The sequence below is a fragment of the Battus philenor genome, unplaced genomic scaffold, assembly GCF_028537555.1.
Source record: "Battus philenor isolate CCGP_79_NKW_IND1 unplaced genomic scaffold, ilBatPhil1.0.hap1 SCAF_18, whole genome shotgun sequence".
NCBI lineage: Eukaryota > Metazoa > Arthropoda > Insecta > Lepidoptera > Papilionidae > Battus > Battus philenor.
Genome location: NW_027181680.1, coordinates 10425500 through 10452773, shown reverse-complemented (window position 1 = coordinate 10452773; position 27274 = coordinate 10425500). Strand labels below are relative to the sequence as shown.

The 27274-nt window shown below is 31.4% G+C and overlaps 1 protein-coding gene across 2 annotated transcripts in view; it reads left to right on the top strand.

The window, feature by feature from the left end:
* Positions 1 to 7265: 7265 nt before the first annotated feature.
* The window catches only part of LOC137920166 (fibroblast growth factor receptor homolog 1-like), a 115201-nt gene continuing 95192 nt past the window's right edge, over positions 7266 to 27274 (top strand). For both annotated transcript variants that reach the window (XM_068763419.1, XM_068763420.1), the window contains exon 1: positions 7266 to 7465. The gene's annotated coding sequence lies outside the window, so the exon portion shown is untranslated. The remainder of the gene's footprint in view (positions 7466 to 27274) is intronic.

Here is a 27274-nt window from a genome sequence, read left to right as displayed (position 1 = left end):
CGATAATATGTACTACTAATTGACCGGAAATGAGCTATACATTCATAATTCTAAAGCTTCTACTCCTATAACCAATCATCCTGTATACACTTCGTTTTTGTTTATATAAAATCAATGCGTTAATAAATATTGTTACACACTTGTTGTATTTTTAAAAAATATCCTGATAATCCGTCACACTGTCCAGCTTGAAGCTTCACGCTTCCTTCATACCGCAGCAAAGGTCGCGTGTCACCCGTCGGTGTGGCGCGACACTAAAAATAGCGTCGCTGCAGTCTCCATTCAAGATAGCGATCGTACACGCGCCGTAATGGATTCCCATTGAGATGTTGGCCATTGATATCGATATTATAGGCTGGATTAATCTGATATTGATTTATCGCTTACTATTATAAGTAAATATAAACACATTATCATTTTTATTAGAGTAAGGCGAGTTATAAAGATTTGGCAAAAAAAATTATCAGTCTCACATATCTACCACCCACATTTATTCTTAGGGCATTTTAGAATATTTCTAGAACGCCTCCTCTGAAAATTTCAACTAGAACCGGTTGGAAGCGGTCTGCCACCAACATCTTCTGAAAAGTTTAACAAGGTCGTCTGCACTATATAAATGATAAACGAAGGCTATTTTGGCCCCTTAGTAAACACTTCATTTATCATCTCAGGCATAAGACGTTCACGCTTCGTTAACTTGTTATTAAAAATAACTTAAAAATTAAATTTCTGGTAAATTCTATATATAATATATCTAACTAATACAATACAACTACGGTACCTTCGAATGGGATTATTGTAATGTTTGTACAGTAAAAATGACAAATTAGACGCTTTTAGTAATTTGCAACCTCGGACCGGTTTTTCACAATGATAGAAAAAATCGATATATGAATGTTAATGAGTTGACTCTATTAATATGTATGTAGTAAAAAGTACACATTTATTTCATCAGTGCTTTTGGTGGAGTTTTATATATCTTAACCATTTCTGAACGAATTTCGAAGCGATAATGTAGGTATGTAACCAAAGTAACAGCGGGGGCGGGCTATTTTAATATTTAAATAATATTTATCATGTTACTGATAGATTATTAATATATTTTAAAAGTACTTGGAGTCGAATAGTTCTCGAGTACCACAGGCCGGTAGACGGGGGTACGCCACCACACCCATTAGGTAGACTGACGACATAGCCGAAGTCAAAAGAAGTCGTCGTCTTTGGGAAAGGCCTATGCCTTGCAGTGGGCATCTAAGCAACATTTAATTTTTACCAATACATTTGTAGTCTAAGTAAGTACTTAGGATGGACTTCCGCCAGGTAACGCCTGATTCCATTAAATATTTGTAGTCTGAATTTAAATTCACACGTAATATGTAATAATGAGTCGCTTCTTCCTTTAATCAAGCCATAATCTGAGAACGACTTTACCGATTTCATTCATCTTTTCTGTAAGTTTCCTAATACTCTGTATAAGGTAACAGCGAAGATAGTTAAATTATTAATTTAATTATATTTTCTAAAACTTAACTTTTATATTAAATCATTTATCTCAATTTAGGGCAAGGATAAATTAACTTTCCTCGTTTCCGCTCCGCTTATGACAATGGCCACGCGCGATAACCATCGGGCCATTCATCAATCAATCGATGCACCAAATCATTCGTTAGTCGCCCGCGCCACAAATTTGTTCGGATATCTACGAGCTACGCCGCAAGTATCCATTTCCTGTGCGGATACGGTTTAACTTAAAAACCCGGCGCGTGTCGGAAGTGACGGCGGTTCGGAGCTATTTTTAATGGCCGATAGTGAAATGAATTTAAATTACGCGAAGAAGCGGCCACGTTTGTACACGCACTGAGTATTTAATACGTCTTCTACATAGAAGACGACACATAGGGTGATTAGTTATAGGATTAAAAGCTTTAAAGGAGTAAATGTATAGTTCGTTTGATACTAATTAATGTATAGAACATCCCGAGAAAGAATTGTTTTAGAAATAATAAATAACATAATATTAACATTACATACATCAAAAAGCGTTTTAAAAATTGAGATTATTACATATAAAAATTATCTATTCTATACTACCTGTTCCTGCAGAGTTGAACCACCAGAAATTATTGACTTGTCGTATTCCAAGTGGAAAAGTAAATTAATGTAACATATGATTGGAAATAGGTGTAAAAGCATTAAAGTTTTTGCTGACAAATGATCCCTTAAAATGTTTAGCTATAATTAATTAGCCATAGTATAAATCATTAGAAGTAAAAATCTATCTTGAGCAAGACAAACCGTTGGGATGAATAAAATATTACGAGTCCGTAAAACTGAGTAAAAAGCCTTTTTGTATAAAGCTGTCATTGACAGACAGCGAATACTGCACTATGAATTACGTGGAATATATATATATATAAAAATATATATAAATACAAGTATATTATAAAATAATGATTGTTATAATTATAAAGCCAACAAACCGTTACATGATTAAACAGAAGGTTCGCGAACTGTAGGTGGAGAAATCGTCGTAACTTCTCTAATTGCGAATTATATATATACAGTATATATATACTTTGCAATATGTATGTGTAATTTACGCATATATTATATCCTGTTTAAGTATGTGTTTATTAGTAAATAGATGACAAATATAGTGTTTGTCATTAACATATAGCATGTTGTATTACGTAACAAAACAGTATCAAATATTGTGGTGGAGTTAAACGTAGCTTGGATTAGTATCATGATGATTTAAACGTGGCAAATAGATGATTTATAACAGGAAAAAAAATGTAAAATTCTTCTTGATATCGATAGTCGTAGTCGTCTTTTTAGTACATACTTCAAAGTTTAGGTCTCCCTCGTATATACCTATGGGGGGATAAACCGTAATCGCTATGCTTGGTGGGCGTGTCGGCGATCGTCGTGTTGTATTATGTTATTCAGAGGACGCTACTATCCGTCGTCTGAAAACTTGATTGTAGGCAGTGGAAATCCTATATAATTAATGCACAAATTTTTAATTAAATAAGATTTTAAACCGGGAATTGAACCCGCGACCTATGATCGTAAGTATCAGTCCTCTACCGTTCAGCTATCACCGCTAATCTAGCAGTAGTCTATATATAAATCTATATATAAATAAGTCTATATATAAGTACATATTGAATATTTTATACGTCTTGATTTTCGAAATAAACAAAGCCTATTCGAAAAATAAATATTTATTATTATGTTTCATTTCTTTAAAAAAATATTTATAACCGCCATTGCACAGTGTATAAAAAGAGAGAATAAATATATAAATAATTGGACGAAAATTACAATCATTCCTAAATCATGTTCGAAATTCAAATTCAAATTCTTTGATAGTATTATCGTTTCACTATTTGTCTACAATGGTCTTTATGGTAACGCAGACCACTACTTAAATTACATAAGATATGTGGCTTAGCAGTAACAACCTATAAAGTACAGGATTGCGGGTCCAATAATTTCTGATAAGTAAAGGTCTGGATACTGATAAAGAGGTACATTATTTCCCTTTTGGGCTTAAAAGAGTATTTTATAGTAATAATAATATCTATATACTATGTTATTTATGTGGTTATGTCAGCGGAGGCTCCCGAAATTATTTATTTATAAAAGCACAACAGAAGCAGATGCATTACATTTATACAACTAATTTTTACAACATTTTAAAATTGTATGCACATGTGTATTTAAGAAGTATATTAATATTAAATTCATGGTGTTTATGATGTAAAGGATGTCCGGTAGCAGAATTTTGATTTTATATTAAAGTTTCTCCATAATAATTAAATTTAAATACAGAAAAGGGATAACACTATCTTTGTTATTTATGCGGGTTTATTAATAATGATCGGTTACTTGATGGTGCGGTGATTCCGAGCAACTGGTCCAATAACAAACAATATGAAGCTGGCCCAATCGAACCAAGCACATATAAAAACATGAAAACTCGTCGCGAAAAGACAACAATAATCCGCGTCAGTCGGTGTGCAAGAAAGCGCTTCCTCTAGGGTTAATCAAGACCATTGTGCTTGAAATATTGAAGAAGGATCTTAAATTTTATCCCTATAAATTTCAGAATGTGCACGCACTTAAACCCAATGATTACAAATTGCCTTAAAAAATTTGAGTCAATTTTACAACAATTTCGTAAAATAAACAATATCTTTTGGAGTACCGGAGCTCATTTTCATTAAAATTGAAGCTTCAATAGACGAAATTTCCGTTGTTGGCCACCACAGGATAGAATCCACGATTGATACAGCAGATACTTCATTGTCCACAATATGTCATCAAAACTTGCTTAAATTAAATTTGGAATCTTTGATATAAATTGCAATATTATTACTCGATTCCTAATTTGAAATGTTGCAAGAAAGTAATTGGTGTAATACTAACCCGGAAGGCGGAATGCTAGCCGGCGGTAAACAGAAACGTGCAACGATTTGTTTTCTTCGAAACACAGTCGAAGGAAATACGTTTCCTAAATAATAACCGGTTTCTTCAAATTCATAATTCTTAAATTACATTACATGTCATTTCTGTGTGAAATTGTACTTCGAAATTCAAAATGTCATAACGACTTTTCCAAGCACAGAATAATATAGACCAAAAATGCTGATTTCCGGAACATTACATATTTATTTATTATGAGGACATTCCAAGCTGACGTATTATACATAATAGAATATTAACATTAATATCAAACACTACGTCGATTCCGATAGTGGACTTAAAAATAAAAAGTGATAGGGAAATATGATACACTTATCCCCCGATTTACACGGTAGATACGTTCCCGAGAAATACGTGTAAATCGAAAATTTAAAATTTTCAGGTCAAAATCGTGTAAATCGAAAAACTGTTTGAATAGTTGTGATTTTTTTCAATATTTTTAGGTGTACACAGAAATATAAATGAAATCAATTGACAAGTTAAAATACTTAATATATTACGGAAACTTTGTTTTTTTTTTTTTAATTTAAATACAATAAATTTAAACAGAAGAACAAAAAAATAAAACCAAAGGTGTTTTATTATACTTTATCACTGTCAGAAATTTCTCTCATACTTTTTTTCGGAATCGAAGGTTCGAATTCACTTTCATCACTCGAAGTTATTTGTGCCGATTCGATGTTTGAAGCAGAAATATTTACGTAATGAGAGATGGTAATAAAATCGGTTGTTAAACTTAAAAAAAACTTATTTGGAAAACCGTGTAAAAGCAAAAACGTGTAAAATAAGTACCGTTTAAATCGGGGCATAGGTGCAGTGTATGGAGTATGTGGTTAAACAATCAATTTATTATATTTTTATTTAGTATAAAACATACAGCAATTTATAATATATAAGTACTAGGCATCATATATTCTTTCCTTAATATGTATTACATATCGTTTATAAGTATAAGATTTACAATACAACTACTACTGTTTGGGGTTCATTATTGTTAGATATATGGAAAGGCTTGAATAAAAACAATACAAAGTTATGCTTTCGGTATCATAAATATACAATTCTTTTGTGTAAATATACTTTCAAAATTTCATCAACAATGATTTGTTAATTAGGAAGAAAAAAAAAAGAGAATGTAGAGTTCGTAAATGATAAAAATAAAAATCAATGTAGAACCTTAAAAAAGTGATTGATTTACCTAATAAAAATTAAATTGTTTCTCATAAATCTCTTATTTTTTTATGCAAAAAGACATTTATATTCTTTTAGAGGAATATCAATCGGTACCAACAGGGTTTAATGAAGATTATATCATACTTAATTCGAGTCACATGTGTGATGTCCGGTAGGAGTGTTGTACAATGAATTCTTTTTAACAGAAGGGTTTAAAATGACTAAACACTGAAGTCATTTAGTTAGCTTTCATTATAATAAATAAGAATTAGGTTACCTTCAGTAATCACGGCTCGGAGCGTATAAACATTTTCTCAGTCATCATCATCTATAGATTTCCACTAGGGCCAGTAAGAAGCGTCTTCTTTTCAGCTTTTCCAATAGCATTAACTAGGTCACCTTGTGCGTGGACCGGTCAGCAACGTTGAACGAGTGGCTTGCCGGATCGTGATCTCCACTCCGGAACTTTTATGTCAAAATAGCCATATGAGCTGCGCGCTATGTGGCCTGACCACTGTCACTTCAAATTGCCAATCCTCTGGAATAGTTCCGTTGCTTTCTTAGTCCTTGAACGAAATAAGAAACTCCTGATAGCAAATCCCAGATCCCAGATTGGAGGGATACCTCAAAAAATGTCTGATAAGTCATTTTTTTATCAATTATGTTATTTAAAAGTGTCATCGTATTTATTGCTTCAGCCTAATTAAAGCATTTCAACATATTCCCTATTCAAGAGAGAATAAATTAAAAAAAATAAATTAAATCTTGTTTTTAATTTTATAATTGAATTTCTTATCATAACCCCTTGGCATACAAATAAAATGTGCATCGACACATTCGAAGGATAGCATTTAATTTGGCTTCCATGGCGCGCCAGTGATCACTCGTGAACAAGCTCAGAATCCGCACGTTTTATGTTCAAACTTACAATGCTGTTTAAAATTTAATAACGCTCATATATTATATTGTTTACAATGAGTCTACAACGGCACATGAAATGTGCGACGAGTCGGAGCCGTCATTGTATGTCAAGAGAATAATTACAAAAAAAATAAATTTAAAAGGGCCAAAAACTACTTACAGAGGATGATGGATAATGGATCGACAAAAATAATACATATTAAATTAATAAATAAATATACAAGATTTTTATTACATACTGATGATTATTATAGTACACAAACTACTTTCCAGACATCATTTTTTTACGATTCGGACACATAACCAGCCAGTTACAAAGCACCTGACAATTTAGCTACTGATGGAAGCAATCAGCGTAGAGTAATCTACGAAAACATCAATTTGTTATTGTAGCATTGAATTTGCGCCAACATTAACAGAACAAAACGAAAGCACAGCGACCATTAATCAAAACGCAGAATAAATCAAGAAAATTACGTAACTTGAACGCTGGGACGCATTTTCCTCATTTTCATGCGGCGACATGAAGTATGAGCAGGACAGATAATTTATATCTAACACCGCCATATAATAGAGAGAGATGCAAAGAGTACTCGCAGCGTCGCGACGAAACCGGCGCAAGCGCAGCGACGCACTGAAAGCTTCGTTTAACTTCAGTCTTCGCCCAAAGCTCTCGGGGTACAGACGTATGGGTAAGCGTGTACTAACGAATTTTATCACGAAATTCGTACTAGCGAATTATTGGACTCCTCCACAGTGTCCGTGCTGCAGTGGTGTGTATTGAATTGTATGTGCCTTATATACGTTTAACTATATATAATAGTGTCGGTATATATTTTTTGCGGATACTCAGCGGAATCTTATTCATTCCAAGAAACTGGTAAGCAGATTTGTGTTATTTTAAGATATAATTAAATATAGAACGGCGATGCGTATGATATTGTAATTAGTTACATATTGAACGTGACTCATGAATTACGGGAACTGTTCGATTCGCTGAAACAATTAACGATTAGCCGCTGAAACTTCCCAACAAGTTTTTTATTAAAACTTTTCACTTAATTTTTATTAACTTAGCCCATCCATCAAATATACATAGTCAAATATTATTTATTAAATACTAATAGTTATTGTACATTATCACTAAGCTTTTATATACAAACTTTATCGTCACATTTACTCATTTAATAATTATTCGTAAGATATTAATAATTATTCAACTTCAAAAAAGACTTTTTATATCTATTGCTCTTCGTCACATTTACTTAGTAAATAAGTAACAATCAAATATTATTAATCCTTACATTAAAGTGTACAAGCTTTCTACTTAAATAAGGCCTATCGTCATATTTACACAACGCATATTAATTTATGTACTATTAAATAATTTAAGTACTATTAAAAATTCTAGTACTGAAAATATAATAACGAATATAATATTTAAAAAATAGTGTTTTTTATCTGAAAACATGATACATCTGTATAAGAAGTATTTATGGTTATAATTATGCCCTGCAATTTAAATAAATGAAGTTCTTTAAAATTATGACAACTCTATCGAGTCAAATAAGATTACTATCAAATACCTACGATATATCCAGAGATGGTCATGTATAATATTGTTCCGTAGAAGAGTAACACTGCTGCGTTTCATGTAGAGTGGACTTGATGAGACAAGACATTACAGTTCTCAGCAGTTAGAACGTATTCTTTCTAAACATATATATGTATATATGTAAATTTAACACAAACTTGAATTGAGTTAAAAATAAGTTCCCCTATAATGATAACTTTCAACTTAAAGCAACGAGGGTTTCAGACGTACCCTGATCTAAGAAGATCCTGCAACAATCTCATACGGGTTCGTTATTTGTAGTTATTGCAACAATATCCTTCATACAGTGGTAAAGCCATTCCTTCCGTAGTTTTATTATCACTAAAATTATTTGTAATAGGATTTTGTTTACTAAACTTCTTAAATTATATATTACATGTACCGGAAAGTAATATCGCTTTCTTAAGTTAAATTCATTAGACTACATTTTTAACCCGTTTTTATTTCTAATCAACAATATATTCACCGTCGTTATCAACAACCTTTTGCCAACTAGTATACAAATTTTCAATGCCGGAGCGGTAAATATCAATCGGTTTTTCTGTAAAATACGTCGACAGAAACGATATTACTTTTCGGGTCCCCTTATATAACATACGAGTACATAATGAATTATAGAGAAACATAACTTTGGATTGCGACACTGTATATAGTAACTCACAAAAGAGTTATTATTTTGAAGCCTAGAGAAAAGTAAAACAAGTTTATCTTTATTTCTATTGCTATATTTATGTACATCGCTATATTTCACATATTTATTAATTATCTCACGCACGAAGATAAAATTAATATCTTTTATATATCGATTACGTACTATTACAATTTTTCTTGACGAAACTTCTCTACGATAGATATCTCTATCTGACAGATAGCAGGAACACCTCTCTTTTTTGTGCCATAAATGTCAGCTGTATTACCACATAAAAATTAAATATCATTTATACTACATACTTAACATATTATATTATACTAGCAGTGCCCGCGACTTCGTCTGCCAGAAAGGGTTTGATTCGTTTAAGATTTTTTTCTGAAATATAAGTGACCTTAGTTACTCCTTATTACATCAACTATGTAGCAGCAAAGTCCCGTCCAAATCGGTCCAGCAATTTCAGAGATTAGCCAAAATAAACAGATGAACATGCAGACAAAAATAAAAAATAAAATAATTTTGGTACATATAAATTGGTACATGTATGTGGTTATTTTAATATTACAAATAGACACTCCAATTTGATTTATTAGTATAGATGTACCACTACATACTTTTCGAATAAATATATGGTTAAAAATATTGATATTTTCATTTGAAAATTTCTAATAACAGCATATACCTTAGTTTTAAGTTCGGTTGGTTGTATGACCGAGTAAAAAAATTCTTAATTTTAACAAATTTTATAACATATAATTTATTAATCAAAAACATTTATTACGACATATTGCACCATCTCAGACTAAAATAAAAAATTGTGTGGATTTAAGGTCGCATATTACTCATGGATATGAATTTAAATTAAATATTTTAATGTTTTTTCTTTGTAAGGATTATACTTACGATAGTTTAGTTTAGGTGTTGTAGTGTAGAGTGTTCGAAATTGGCGCAGAGCCATTACGACTGATTTCGGTAATAATAAGCATTTCGCTGTTTCTAATGTACAGCAATGGCGTGGAATAGTTTACTTGCGTCATTTCCATACATATATGACGTGGGTTCTTTCAAGAGCTGCAATAATTGAATTTTACTGAGCTAATGTGTTCGACCATCGAATCTTAACCTGATTGTTGTTTATATTAAATCCTCCTTTCACTTTAAATAATCCAATGCGAATGTAATATGAATAAATACGATATAAACGAAGACGCCATCATTTTATGTCTCATTAGGTCGAAATAGTTTGCGTCTATGATAATAAAAAAAAATATTTTTAAGATAGGACCATATATATAAATTTGCGTTCTTAATTTAAATCACTAATAACAGTTGGACTACCAGGGTTGCATATTTAATGAGTAGTAACACATTTAAGCAATTATATTCGTAAGACAAGACATTGGGCGGCCTACCCCCAGTCGGGATTCGAACCTCGGATCCCTTTTAACATTCATTCGGCAACCTAACGCGCAACACGTGGCAAACAATGTGTTTTTGTTGCTGGCAGCACAAAGACGTCTTTCAAGTGGTCTGATTTTAATTAACATTTAACTTAAATAAAAAATCTTTCTCTAACTTTTACATACGTATAAGAGATTCATAGTGTTGGAATACGTATCTCATTTTCTGTCAATTAATGTTTTGTACACACTATATAAATTAATTGTTTCAGATATAGTAAATAACGTAATGATAGTATAGTGAGTAAAAGCGTTTTGAAAATTCGGATTATTCTTAACTATCTATCCCTGCAGAATTTGTACAGCCAGAAGTTATTGAGCTGCCGTACTCGTAATATATTTAAAAGTGATCACTGTATAGAGTGTGAATGGAAATAGGTGTAAAAGTTTAAAAGCTTTATGCTAACTAATGAAACTTTTTAAAACTTTTACACCTGTAACCAATGACTATGTATTTATTTTTAAACGAATTAAATTTTTAATAAATAATAGTATATATTCGTTTTTAAGTCTATAACAACTATGTTTAAATAAATTATCTAACTATTTAATATTTATCAATAAGTTCCATTTGCTAATGTTTGTCTTAACGTAAACATATTTGTATCATAATTATTGTCGCCGTATTAATATTGTTGAACCATTTTGATAGGATTTGTATTTCAGTTAAAAAGAGATTATTAGTATCTTTAGATACTAATAATTTCTTTTTAACTGAAACTTAGAATAACTAAATTACGAATACTACTTACTAATATATATACTAATATACGAATAACGAATAACTAATTAAAAAACTTAGAATAAAAGACATATAGTATACGTATACTATATATCTTTTATTGACGTCAAGTTGATTCTATCACTTTTCGGATTAAATGCCTACAACCTGACGTTATCTGGCGAAAGAAACACACCAGGACTATGTATTTTATAATTGTATAAAAGCTGTATAGTCTAAGTGGACATACATATATTAAATTTTCCACATAATATCTAAAATCATATTTTTCCTAGTTCTAAATGCAAAATTCAAATATATTATTAAATGATTGTTATTATAGCATTAAAGAGGTTTTAGTTGATCGATTATTACGATTATTCGAGGTACGTCACGGACGTACTGGTTCTGCTGCGGAGCTCCTCTGTTTGTTTCGCTTTCGCAGCGAATCTCTTAGCATAGCCCTGTCCATTGCTGTCTAGAAGATCTTATTACTTGGAATTCTTTTCAATCTTGCTTACGATGTTAAAATATCTGATGATTAAAGAAGTAATTGTAACCATTTCAATTAATCACCGGGTGTATTATCTCCACTGAAGTCATTTACAATGTAGCTTTTATCACAAAAACGTTCTTTGACATTTTTTTTTAATCTACCAAATAAAAGTTATCAAAATTTTTAGTCGCAATGAAGTCTCCGAAAAGTCCGGGAGCTTTTGTTCTTTCCGGTCACGCGTACCGTGTGCCTTGCACGTGGTTCCGCAAATAAAAAAAAAAGACAAAAAGAAGATGTTACATCTAATCTATCGCCACTCGTCTTCGCTGCTGTTATTAGTATTGTTTTCTGTAATATTTTTTTTTAATACTCTTAAAATATATATAATATATCACGCACTTATATGGTCGAATTTAAGCCAATCAGTATAACATAAAGAGTTGTACCTAACAAATTGCATATCGAATTTATTATTTTATTATTATCAATACTAAAATATCTGAACTAGCTTGATCTGTAAACTAGCATATTGGTAAGTTGAAGTGGTGGTTGAAATGTAACGTTAAATTAAAGTTTATATTTTAAACATATTATACATATATATACTATAAATAATTTTTATTTCATAGCGGTAATGATTTAGGACATGTCTGTGTTTCATGCGTTAGAAAGTTCCAGCGTTTAATTATATTTAATTGTACTAATGTATGTCACGCTTTAGTCAAGTCAGACTGTGATATTAAATATTTTAAAGCATTTTTTTGTATTATTTTTCTGTAGAATAATAAAACATTGACAAGTACTATATAGTGCTTAATATTGCAATATCAATATAAAAAGAAAAAAAGCGCAGGCGTTAATTCTAAGTCAAGAAAATTCCCGAGCAATAAATATCAAGCAACTGTGATGTTTTATCTCATACAAGTTTCAATACGAGATATTACGGTGTCGCCGTCCGAGCTGTACATCGATCCCTCAATGATTTACGACGTGATGAATGATAAAAAAAAAACTTATTTCTCCGCATCTTACTCATACGATGCCGTGTTAAAATAGATCTTTTTACATACTTCATCGGTTTAACTAGGTTAGCTATTTTTTATATCGGTTAGATAAATAAATGTACTGGCAACCAAACTCTAATTCTAATTAAAAAAAATATGTCTTTTTTGACAGGGGATTCGATATGATTGACAATTATTACTAGCTCATGTTACTTGTATTTGTCTATCGCGATCATCCCTTTAGCCCATAGACAAAGATTTAAGTCATATACCTCCTCCAAACATCTTAAAAGTTTATATCTCTCTGGATTTCGTATAAGTTACTAACTGGGAAATTCTATTAAGAATGATATTATTAATTATTAAAGTATAATAAATATATAGCTTTTATTTCATCATATATTACTAAAAATGTGGCATGTAAATAGAATCCTATGTATAAAAAAACCTTAAAATTTCACATCTAATCAAGCCTGAGATACTTTATTGTGATCGTCATTTCCGCCATGGGACGTTCGCTACTGGACAAAGGCCTGTATCCTGAGTCTTCCGGCGACCTTAAAATCAAAACGGGTAACCATAATGTACTAATGTTATAAATAAAATAGATAGTTTTATACATACGTCAAAGATTGTTTCTGCGTATGTTGATATTACTACTACTGAGTAGCCTTGATATTAAAAAAGCTTTGATGTTAATAATTATGCGCTTGCTTGGAGCAAATGGTATATTCTATTCTTTTAGCAATTCAAATATTTTAATTTTTTTATGGTTTTCTCAGTTGACAAGAAATGACGACATAACCTATTGCTAATTACTTATCACCGTGCGAAATAAATTTAAAATTTGAAAACATAGATTAAAAATGAAAAATCAACGTAAAGAGCAAGTTATTGTTAGTGCAGGTGTGTATGTTCGTGTTGGTTGCGTACGAGTTGTGAGATTGTATTTATTGTTATTATTACAAAAGTCACGGTCTCCTGATAGGTGTGCGGGATTATAAATTATTAAACACGCAATTTAAAATTGTATTAATTTTTATTCTAAATAACAAATCATGCTAACCCTGTCTTTGATGTAGAGATAAAAATATAAAATTCCAGTTTTTACTTATAACGTAAGAAGATAAAGCTCGCAGTAAAAATCTTGTTCGTATATATATCTTTAATTGAAATAATCTATTGCCGATCTTTGTATAAACACTTGCTCCGTATACCGTTCCTGAAAACTATTTTCGATTTCTATTTTACGCGGTGTTTCTTTTAAGTAACGAGATTCGATGGATGTTCGATAATCTTAAATAATGTTTGTATAAACATTCGAAGTGATTTATAACTTTTTTTTTAAATAATTGCACTCTGCTGTCAAAGAAGTTCACTGATTTAAAATTGCTGTATTTTTCAGTTAATAAACAGATGTTTATTTACGTAAAACTAAAATATTTAAAAATATATATTACGTAAGCTGTGAAGGTAACCTTCATGTTTATTGGCGAGAAAATAGGTTATTTACATATATTTTAAAGGAAACATGTTAATTTCCAAATTCAAATTTTATTTAATTATATATGTCGATGCTATATTAATGTTCTAATTATGTATTTTTGATTAAGTTAAACAGGATCATATAAAACCTAAGCGATTCTAAGTACAAGCGTATATTGTAGGATTGAGACTGAAACATGTACTTACTCGTATTATATACAGGATGGTTGGTGATACGTGTAAGTTTTAAAGAGGTGAATGTACTCATTTACTGTCAATCAATGTATGGCACACCCTTTACATGTATCAATAATTCTAGAAATAATAACATACTAAGAAAAAGCGTTTTTAAAATTCGAATCGCACAAATTAAATTTAAATATTGTTAATTATCTGTGCCTGCAAACATTGTATTCGCAGAAGTAATTAGTCTAATTCATTGCAATAGGTAAAATTTATGTAATATATTTCAGAGTGATCACTTTATACAGGGTGATTGGAAACAGGTGTAAAAGCTTAAAGCTTTTTGCTGACAAATGAGCAATACATTTACTCCTTTAAATCTTTTACATCTATGACCAATCACCTGTATGTATATTTTTTTATATTATCCTCACAGATTTAAGAAACTAAAGTCATTAACGACGTATTTGCTGATATACAACATGTGTAAATTATTTGGTGTCGCATTAGAGTTGAGTAATTATTTATTTTCGTTATCTGTCCTAGATGTAGAAAATTAAATATTGTTTACATTTTTTCTTGGTAGCATGCTTTATCTATATGTAAATAGTATTACGAAATGACAATTAGTCGTGTTATATTTTCGATTTCGTATAAGTCAGATATTACACTAGTAAATTATTTACATACTGATCATACACTATATTTATTTAATAATAATCTGTTATTTAGTTTTTCGTTGCCAATATAAAAGGTGATTACTTATATAAGATACTAATAATCTCTTCTCAATCATAAGTTACCGAAATATAAATCCTTTTAAAATGGTTCAAACATTAAAGGCATAAGCAAGTAGAACTTATTGTGAAATATTTAAATAATTAACTTAGCATAAATTAAAAAAAATCATTCGATAAAAATAAATACAAGGTGATTGGTTACAGAAGTAAAAAGTTTATAAGTATGTATAAACGTATAGCTCATTTGTAAGTAAAACGATTTATAACTTTAACACCTTTTTCCAATTGGCCTATATAATGTTATCACTATGATATATGTAACATTTATTTATTTTTCTATTGGAATGCAATAGGCAAATAACTTCTGACTGTACAAAATCTTCAGGGACAGATAGTAAACAATAAATAATTTTAATATGTAGTAATACGAATTTAAAAAACGCTTTTTTCTTACTGTATTATCATTACGTGTCATCATGATGATCATCATATATGCTGATAGATGTCCGTGGGCATGTGCTTTCCGTTTTTACGCTGTCCGCATCTAATAACTTTCCACTGCTTTAACTATGCCGTGGTCGTGGTATGAGGAGCTTATCAACGCCACGTTTGCCGACTCGTGGTCGTCATTCGAGTATCTTTCGGCCTCTACAGCCACCAGTTTCACAAAGGATATATAGGGTGTACCATACATTAATTGGCAGTAAATGATCTTCACATTCACTGATTGAAAACTTTTAAATCCATTATCAATCATCCTGTATATGAAACGTAGCCGCACTGCACATAGCATACGAATTTTATCTGACCGTTAAATATTTTTTTCGCACATTTCGTAATAAAAGATGTTAAATTACAGGAAACTGGATACGTCGTTAGCTAGCGGTTTCCTTGCCAAGCCGCAAATTGTTTTTTGGAATTTTTATTATGTAATGTTTATTTTTATTTATGGAACACTTTGATTTTTATTATTATTATTTTTAATGTCAGCATTTATGACTTTTTTTCGATGCCATTTTTTTTTTAAATAAAGTGAAATAATTTTTTATCTGTGGTTCATGCTGCGTGGTTTATCATAACGCTACATTTACATTTGTTATAAAGTTCAATTTTTATAATAACCTCTTTTTTTGGTTTTAACAACATTTACCGTTGCCGGGCATTTGAAACGGGAGATTACTTTGCATGGTCTTTAATATCGTATTCACAAACTATTTATTAACATGTTAAATAAAAAAAATTAACTATAAAAAATGAAGTTGCACCTGTTCATTTAAGTTATGTACAACATTCACAATATGTATATGATATATCTATCTTACCTTATCTTAACTAAGGTTTTATTATTTGTGCATTATATGTATTAACACCAGTGCCATCTATTATTATCTATGTTTACTATGTATCTGTGGTAGAGAAATAAATAAGTTAATCATTTATTTTGTTAATTTATCAATTAGTAACCCATATAAAACATTTTTCGTACTTCAATAATATAGTGATGAGATACAGTGCTACAATACACAATCTTTTTTCGTTATTAACGTGGAGTCATGTCGTTCAAAGCACACAATTTCCCGGTATAAATCATAAAACTCGATGAAAATAGATCATTTCACTAGCTTAGATTTTGGCCGGTGCAATACCGTAGGCACTAAAAGATATTTCAGTTTAGCCGTAAAAAAATCTCAGAAGTGTATTTGTTTATAGTTCTTGAAACAATTTCTCGCTACTTTATTATCTAAAACTTTACAATAAAAACCTGTGAAATGATTATTATGATTTTAAATAATTTATACTTATTTAAAATATTTTTTTATTATTTCATCAATCTTTTTAGACAGTTTAATGAATTTATATTCTGGACATTCGTTGCACAAAAGCGCGGGAAATTGCTGTAGATAATTATTTGCATATGGTAGCTCTTTTCATTGTCACTGGCGTTCTATTTTCGAAACGGTATTCTATTCGGCCAGAGCGTTCTGACGCCCTTTGCGTGTACTGATCGACAAATTTAAACTTTGCAGTTACTTAACATATGTACATTGAAATGTAAACCATGTGCTGGTGCAATAAGATCTAACGTCAATTTACATGACAGTAAAACGCGCGGTAAGATGCAAGTGAGTTCCAGAGCGGACATTGTAGGTGTATTTTTGCTTGGAACTATTTTTGTTCCTTGGAATTAATGCGTTATTTATAAAGAGAAATTAAATGCGATGCCGATAACCATTTTACTATCGATTGTAAGAAAGATCGTTAAATGGATATGATGTAATAACGTAATATAAAGTACAAAATTAGTATAAACATTGACAATTTGTTTTTATTATCATTTATTGTTTTAAAAAAGCGAATTTTAAATTAAAAAACAACAATGTTTTTTAAGTATTACATAAAAATACTTTTAGAAGATTCTATAAATATAAATAAAACGTGAATGTAATATGAGATATTACAGTCACAATTAAGTAGATGTTAGGTATTACAATTTTTATATTACAACCAATGTTTGTGGCGCAGTAGTGATTGCCTCCGGTACTGAAACGAGGTCTTTCACTTCTGGCCTTAGCTGTAAGCCCACACTCGCTCTACTCGTGGAGAAGATCTGTAGAAGAACAAGAGCACCTGGCATAGCCCAGTAAGTTCAGGTAGCAGTGGTCAAGCCGCTGGGACCTTGAAGTTGTTGAGTGAATATTACGGACCCTGTTGGGGTCGTTGGATAGCGATGCAGCCCGCTTGCTACCAGCCATATTGGAAATTTATACTCGAAGTCTATGTCCAGCAGTTGTTGAACAAAATGTTAAGACATATATTTTCTTTTGTTATAAGATTAAATTGAAAAATAAAACTAATATTTACGCATGTTGATTTGATTTTATTACGATATCACACAAGGAAACGATGACAAAATTACTTTTATTAACTCATCGATATAAAAGTTCATTGAATTTCCTTGAATTTTAATGAATCTGAACATGGATATTATCTAATTTGTATGATGAAGACAAATAACGTTTTAGTTTTTTTTACCGCCAATAGGCAAAGGCACACGGGCTGCATAATAAAACGACTTAAAGACTCGCTTACTAGCCTTTTTGACAGAAGGTACTATTGTCTTATTTAAATTTATAGATTGCTTGAAGAAATATAGCTCTTAATTTTTATTTTTTTATTTTTTTGAATTTTCTCAATACAATAGTTAGAGCAATTCATTCCCAACTCAATTATCACATAAAAAACCTTTGCACTGTAATGATTTGTTCTATTCAAAACTTTATAGGACTCACATAAAATTCAATACAAATTAAAAATAAATTGTTGGTAAACTTATTATTCAATAAACCAATATTTACATGATAAAAATCCTTGGCAGTAATGTCGCCTGATTATATAGATTTCATATAGTCTATATCTGATAAAATGGTGCATAAATCAGTGTTAAACTTTATAAAAAGATGTGCTGTTGTTGAGTTTCTGCCTGATCCTTCTCCATTATTATCACATCTTGCGAAGCAGAGTAGAGTCGAAAACAAAATAGATTTGAAATACATACATAATCAGTTTACGATCAATAAGAGTTTTATTACAAGTTCCAATATTGAAGAAACGAGTTTTATCTTAATCTTTTATGTTTATTAATTGTATTGTTACATTTAAATACAACCAAATGTTGATTTTAATTTTTTAAGTTTTTATTTATACTATTTAAACACCTCATTATATAAAATCGGACCGTAAATGTAGCGGCGACGAGTTTGTCAATTGTTATATTCTGATGTTGTTTTGTTTTAGGTCAAATGATTACAATTTTTATTTTGATATTTGCTGATTATTGTTTTCTACGTAACGCATGCTGTGTATCTCCTTAGATTAAAGATACAGAAAAATTTTCTTCTGTAATTTTTTATTAGAGAACTTGATAATAAAATTTAAAAAATTATAGTTGTATTAAATTAGAATTAATTATTATTGGCAACCATAAATTTTAAAATATTCCCGCTTGGCACAACCCTGCGCAAAAGCTCAAGAGGTCAGCATTATATCAATAGCTTGTCCGTCGATACATCATCGCTTCCTGGAGACGGACAGATAGCCGCGGATACGGTTATTGTACGTGTCTGCAGCACTTTGATTGACAATTTGAATGCGCTTGACACGTGTGAAAGAACGTCACTGTGTGCACATAGAGTCTAGCATGTTTTTGGCGGGAAACTGAACATGAATTTTTTTATTTACTTTTATTTTGTATAAAATGTATTAGAACATAGTAATATTATTGTTTACACTAATAGTACGGAACAATATCGATGAAACGAGTATGTCAATTGATATTTTCATTAAGAATACATCGTTAATTTTTTTGTGTGAAGTCTTTATTTATCTTCTTTTCTATAAATGTAAGTTCATACTTCTGTTTGATTTATGATTTTTTTTTACATTAATGTGATATATTAAATCACAATATAAAAAGTACCAGTGTAGTCTAGTACCGCTGGAAGTCTGGCCTATCCAAGGGTCGTCAGCTAAGCCCATAGATGCCCACTGCAAGGCACAGGCCTTCCCAAAATATATCTATAAAGAGATATACCATTATCGCTACGCAGGTGGAGTGGCGATTGCAGTGTGGTGTTATGGTATGCAGGGGACTGTCCATCCGATGTAAACATGTTTGTGAGCAGTAGTAATCCTATATGATTAATGTAAAAAGTGTAAATTATTTAAAATTATATTACGGAATTCGAACCCGCGATCTATGATTACAAGTCCTAACCGCTTGGCTACCACTCCAAGGATGGTGCTACAGTATATAAAAGACACTAATAGAGTAGCTTTTATTGGTTACAAATTCCACATAAATCTATCGTGAGTGCAAGACACCTTATTGGACACAAGATTTTGCTATAACATAAAAGAAGGTTGTTTGTACCGACGTATTTTAAAGGTGTTTATCGTGGACAGGGTGATAATAGATGATTAACCCAGCAAATCAATGGTGATCGTGAATTGTTGTGATAGAGCGATAGTTACGCTGGAAGTTTAGCCTCTCCAAGCGTGATGCAAGTGCGTAGAGAAGTTTTATATTGGTTACAAATTTTACATAAAGTTCTATGTGGGCAACATACCTTGTATGGGCCAAAAGATTTCTCATTGTGATAAAGGAACATTATTTATACCATAGCGATGTATTTTAAAGGTGTTTATCCATGGACAAGTTAATAATATGCGATTATTCGCGCAATCCGTTCCCGACATTCGCCACGTCCAAGTGTTGACACACACCGCCCCATGATTCCCTTTAATTTCTGGTTTTTACAAAACCGCTGTGTAATTTATATCTTGACGGCTAACTGCGCGATCTCACGCGTCCAGGGCGCAGTTTTGTTTTGTTTTTTAATGCAGTTATATGTTGAAGCTTGTTTATAAAGACAGCTCCTAATTAAAATCAATAATATATAGCTTGATTGGTTATTGGAAACAAAGCTTTGAAGGGGAAATGTATCTTGTGTATGTCTCATTTACTGCTAATTAATGTCACCCTATAAAAAATCAATGATTATAGAAATAATAAACATAAGATAAGCGATTAATAAAGAACAAGAGGTTTAAAAATACTAATTCTCAAATATTATAGTTAATAATGGCCTGTCGTATTCCAAAACACAAAATAAATTAACCTAACATATTTCCTAGTAGAGACTAGAGTAAAGACTTTATACAGAGTGATTGTAAATAGGTGTTAAAAGCATATATTTGATATTACGATTTTTAGGTAGGAAAGATTCCTCATTTTTTTGGTTTAATACAATAAAATTTGGAGACAAGCAGAATGGTTAACTTAATGGAAAGCAAAGATATTTTTTTGAAACACAGCAGACCTTGTGTTTTACCCTGAAATCGGAGTTGCGGTGTCTTCAACTCCCTCGGCATCTTATATATGATTGTAATAAGACGTCTCATTAGTAAGCACACAGCTCAACAAACCTTGGAGAGGGCTATGCTCAGTATTTCTCTACCACATCGAACCAATAAGGAGATTTGTAGACGAAGGAAAGTAACCGCTAGCTGGCAAGTTAAAGTGGCGGTATGAATGCCATGTTGCACTCAGAACAGGTGGTTGCCGGGACCTTAAGGGTCTAGAGTGGAAACCACGGAGCCCAAAGCACAACGTGGGAGTTCCAATCACAATGTGGGCAGACGACGTTACGACGAAGTAATACGAAGGCGCTGGATGTAGTCTGCTTCCAAGCGATCCTCTTGGAAATCAAGGGCTTATATCCGACAGTAGAGATAACATTACTTACCAATTTTTTTTTCATCTCATGATTAAATATTCATTTCTGACAGTGTGATAGCAAATATTTATTATTAAAACGATACGTTAGTTTGTGGACTGGGAATGTTTTCTAGATTGACTGGTAGAGAATGCCTACGACGCACGAACGTTTTATTAAAAATTACCACACCGTGACATTCGTATATGAAACACCCAAAGATATAAGCGTATCTGTAGCTTTAAAAACTTTTACTAGATATAGTCTGCACACGCTCTACGACATTAAATAAAGTTTGTACTTTGTTTTATCATAATACAAAAGTAATGGATAGTGATTAACGACGCCATCTATCCATAGCACCTGTAACTACTAAAAAAAGGAATTTCTATAAAATTTTAATACAGAAACGATGGGATATAACGTTAGAAGAACTTTTGGGTAATGAAATAAACTGTTAAGTTTTACGACGTTCACTTACGAAGCATTTAGAACTGCTTTATACGGCTATAACAACGTTCATAGAGGACGGTTGTTCTAGACGTTTTATAGAGTAAAAAGCATTCCACTACCCGATACCATCAGACCGGGACCACAAATGGGACTGTAATGGGATAAGCACACGTCAATTACCGACAATGTTAGGTAATACAGTGTCACGAGAAATGTTATAGTTGACGATTTATTTGCAGACGAGTTTTTTATGCAGTTGATGCAATAAAATGCCAATGATTATAACTATTGCATAATGTCAAAAGAAACAGCTGCTAATTGATTTATTTATTGATATTTGACTATTATCAAAAAGGTACTGTTAAAATAATTACAATGAGCTCTTAAAATTTTTACGTTGCCTAATATATTACCGCATGTAATGAAGAAAAGGATGAAATGATAATTTTATACAAAAAACTTTTTAAATAGATAAATACCAAAAATGTATAAAAAATATTACAGAAACATCAGTTACGATGCTCAGTAAAATATTGATCGGGACAAAATTATTTATTTTATTTTATATGAATATTCAAGACATATTTTTTTACAAGTTTATTTACCTTTAACGAAAAATGTACATAGATTTCGTTTAAAACGTCCAACATTTTTGTCACATTCATAGAATTTAATATGGAGTAAAATTTAGAAAATGTTTCGATTTTCTTCATTAGACTCACTAAAAATAACTCAAAACAAAAAACAAATTTGTGAAAATATTTTTTTTTTCAATGTTATCTTTTTAATGTCATCAAAACCAGCCAGATACTAACAATACTGTAAAAGGTACTTTATAACAAGTTTATATATACATATATACGAAAACACTTTTTACCCGTCTTTGGTCGTAACTTTACGACTTTGTTAGAGATAGTTACAAAACAAAATAAAAACTAAAAGAAAGTTGTTTATATAAAGAAATAAACAACTACTTGTTCTACTAGACAAACCGGCGTACAAAATAAAAAACAACAGACACAAACGTATGCTGGTAATTCAATAAAACAAAAACGGTCAGTGATTGTCTTAAATCACATGAGTGGAGCATTATCTTCGATTGTCCAACGACAATAAATATTAAGATCCACGGCGGCGAAACGGAACGGACTTGTCAAAATATTACAAGCTGATTTTGACCGTGTGTCGAAGATATTAAGTTTGAAAGTCGCGCAGGCGATTGTAGGTGGCAAGTGTCATTTCACGTTCCGATACTAGGATGAGACGCAATAAATTTCAATTAATGCCGACGACAGGCTAAGACAATGTCTTACGCCTGAGATTTGGCTAGACTCTCTTTTCGCTTTCTTTCATTCGCGATTTACAACATCTTTAACGTAAATTTTATTTTTAAACATGTATTTTAGTTACATTACAAAAATAAATATATATATAGTTATTAATTTTTATATATACATTTAATAGGTAAAAGCATTATGATAAAATTAAAAGAAGTAAAATGGTCTGATGGTGTCAATAATGACTATTAATTTTAAAAGTAAATATAACTGACCAAGATATCAATCCTCCAATCCAACTGATCTGGGCAGTATCTTAGGGCATAGGTCTACGACCATTGTTTTTTACAGGTGACAACTTATGGCAGTGAAACGTGGTTATTCATTTCTGGTGCCAGAGGAAAGTAGACCAGAGGACGCTCAACGCGCTATGGCGACGGCTGTGCTCGGGGTTTCTCTATGAGATCGAATCAGCAATAAGGAGATCTGTAGTCGAATGAAGCTATCGTAATTAGCACAATGAATTTGTAGATAGAAATTGCAGCGTGCAAAACAGATATCCACAAGAATGTGGTATAGTCACCTTGAGCTGATAAACGCAGTGCAGTAAGCCAACCCATAAAGGTAGACAGACGACCTCTTCTAGAAATGGAATCTAGAGCAAACGTTCAATAGTGGATGGTATGCGACCGAAATGATGATAATGAAATTAGTAAATTCATAATCAGAATTTCAAATGATTTGTTTATCTCTGGTAGTCCTAAAAATATCGAAAGAATGGTGTTAAATATGCTTGGGAATGTTATAAAATTTATTCGTTTATTTACTTAAAATTTCGATATTTCAAATAGGTACTTGGTCGTTTTACTAGTAATAAACTCTGTTACAGTTGCAAGTGTCCTTCTCCTTAAATATGAGAATGATAAATGACATTCAAATGGACATTAAAAAAATAAACATAAAATTAAATTCAAGTTAAAAATTTTATCACCACGTTATTTTTAAACTTCTTGTTATGCTCACAACGTCTCACATAAAACCCTAATATCCTCTAAACTTCTTTTTTTTAAAAATCATGCATATTGCATACAAGATCATTAGTCCACGTGTAGTTTATGTAACGTGCGAATCGATAAATATTTATCACTTAACACAATGGCAGGTTGCACTTACGATTTTATACGTCGTCCTCTTCCCGCGCAATCGTCGTAAACAACAATATATTGATAATCAATCGCTGCATTTACATATACATATATATGTTTGTAAGCGCGTTGGGTCCGACATAATATTGAACTTTTGACGTAATATTGAACGACGATTCTGAATGACAATACTCCGGATCGTTGCTTGCGAACGAAAATTCATTTTTAGACACTTCGTTTTTGAATTTCGAATGCTGGAATTTACGTATGACATTTACGATTATTTCAAAAGTATTCATTTGAATTTGGAAAAAAAGTAAATAGTATTATTGACATTTTCTAACAATATGCGTGGATATCTATATACATAAGCGATTTGTATGTACTGACTTATATCTCGAGAACCATACGGCTTAGAGACTTGAAATTTGATGTGAACATCCCTTTTACCAAGTAAAGATCAACCAAGAAGAGATTTTAAGAGTTCCTTCCCGTAAAAAGGCATGTTTACAAAACTTTAGCGTTTATTGCTATTGCACTAGGTCAGGGATATGGATATTTTCATAGCCAGTTAAAAATTATCCACAAAATAGATTTTATTCAATAACTCCAACACATGACGGCGTGTGCTACGTCAAGTGCTTGCAGGACAGCTAGTATAATATAAACTAATTGGTGATGTTTTCACTATGTAGAAAATCACTTTGCACATATGTCTCATAAGACGCTAAGAAATCTATTGGGGAAATCCCTTTTAAACAGTAGTATGTCCTATGTCTGAAACGATAGTGATGATGATATGTCTCTTGTCAGAAGGCGTCATGAAATAATATCTATTGCACAAATATCGTCGAATGGTGACCACGAGACGGTAGACACAGGTCGCAGACTGGATGCGGGCAGCGCATAAGCGTCATCTTAGTGATCTTTAAGGGAGATCTATGCCTTGCAGGTGACGTCTATCAATTCATATGATGACGACAGTCGAATATATTTTTATTTGCATTATTCTGGTAATTTTTAACTAGTATGTAATAATAAAATTTATTTAAGTTACGATAAAGTATTGTGTTATTGTTCCGCTTGTACTGGTAAGTTAATCCACTACATAATTGTACAATAAAAAAACATTTTTGGTAATATAAAACTTTACATAGTATTTTCCTTATTACTTAATTATGTGGATATAATTGTGGGATTTTTTAAATTCACTTCGACCCGTATGTTCAGTGAATCAAACAGTGTAAAACTATTCTGTGAAAAATAATAAAGACAATAATAGATCAGACAGAAGACACAACAGGCGCATGGGGCGCCGTTCGCTGTTCTAGTCAAGATCGTAACTTTTAAAATTAACATAAAGTTGAGTGCACACTCGATTAATATTTCTATACCGCCATCAGAAATCATTCCCAACTTCCTTGTACGTGAAATGAATTATATTTGCCGTGTACTCACTCTTGCGGGGTAGTTGTGGGTGAGAGTGAGACAGGAGGCGACTTATTGGACTCAATCATCTATATTCGTGGTGCCTAGTGGAATATTATCGGAGCTTCCGGTTGTCTTAAGTCATTGACTTGAAGACTTGATGTTGCCTGTTCATTACAATTGTCTGTCTATAAACAGCACTTAAAAAATTCAAAATATTCAAGTAGGCATTTTACATGCGCTTTTGAATCATCGATTATTTTTACATTATGAGTAGTAAGCTACAATGGGATTGGAACGCTGATCTGTTGAATAGAACCGTTTTGAAACATAGCTGTTGTTTTTTTTTTTTAAATTACAGTCATAAAAAGGCAACGAATAAAGTATCACATATTTCGATCAGGTAAAACTCTTATATGCTAATAAGATTTATTTAATAATATAGTTTTGATTTTAGATTTAAAATTAAGAAAAGGAAAGTGTAAGTTATCTTGTTGAACTTTATAAAATGTGCGTCCGCTCAAACCCATGAAGGATTCGTTAACTTTTTGAAGATGAAATTTAGGCTTTACTAGGTTATTTTTAATACTCAATATACAAAATAGTATCGATACCATTATGTATGAGTTAGTTGCTAAATTTCGTTCCATTTAAAAAAAAAATTCGTTCCATTTTTAAAAAACTTTTCATAAAACTCGTTCCATTTTTAAAAAACTTTTCATAAAGTTCGTTCCATTTAAAAAAAAAAGCTATCGAATGTTTGTTTAGGTGGTGCGATCATATCTTTAATATTCGATATACGTTCTGACTTCTTATACTGTCAAAGCCCTTCAAAGAAATCGATATTTGTATGCGTAGTTCAAATTTGTTTCGGATTGTGGGTCCGATATTCTTTATTGGGGCCAAGTTCGGTGGGTCAGTAGTGTGGTTGTTATGGATTAAAAAAAATAGATATGGTATTTATTTTTCTAGGCTCTTTGTACGAATAATCTCAGTTTTAGTTTTTGTAATTCTTTACGAGTTATTCCTTGTCTATACACAAATTTAATAAATACCGTAGTGTCGTTCTTAGTACGAATTTCAGCCTCATTGGATTTTAAAACACCATGCAACAATAAAATTATAATAAAAAAATTTCATCATCATCAATGTCATCATTTCAACCATACTTCAATAACTGATGGACATGGGTCTCCTCCATAGATTCCCAATAAGACCGGTGGCAAACGATCTAATGATGTAGCGACCTTGTCAATGGACTAACTATTCCTACCCGGAATCTTTAGGCTTCAGCGGCAATTTGCCCTGGTCGCCATGTGGCCTACCAACTGCCACTACAACATGCCTATCCGCAAGGTCATAGTAGTTACTTTTGTTCGTCTATAGATTTCCTCGGCTCACTCGGGAGGTTCTAACTCAATCTCGTTTGGAAATAAATGTTAAAAATGAAATAATAAAAATGATTGAATGTAAGGAAAGAAATTATTAGTATGAAGCATTCTTCAAATTTTACAGAATAATCATTTTATTATAATTAAATGTGAAATAAATAAAAATAATTTGTAATTGATAAATGTTGATAGGTGCAACTCTAATAATAATATGCAGAGCGTGAACAATCAAACACACAAGTTCACTAGTCAGTATACTTTCTAAAAATTTTCAAGTTTTTCCCCAAATTTTGTTTTATAACATTTTTCCACGTAAACTTTCCACAAAATAAAAAAATTAAGAGTGAATTCAATCAATAAAAAATAT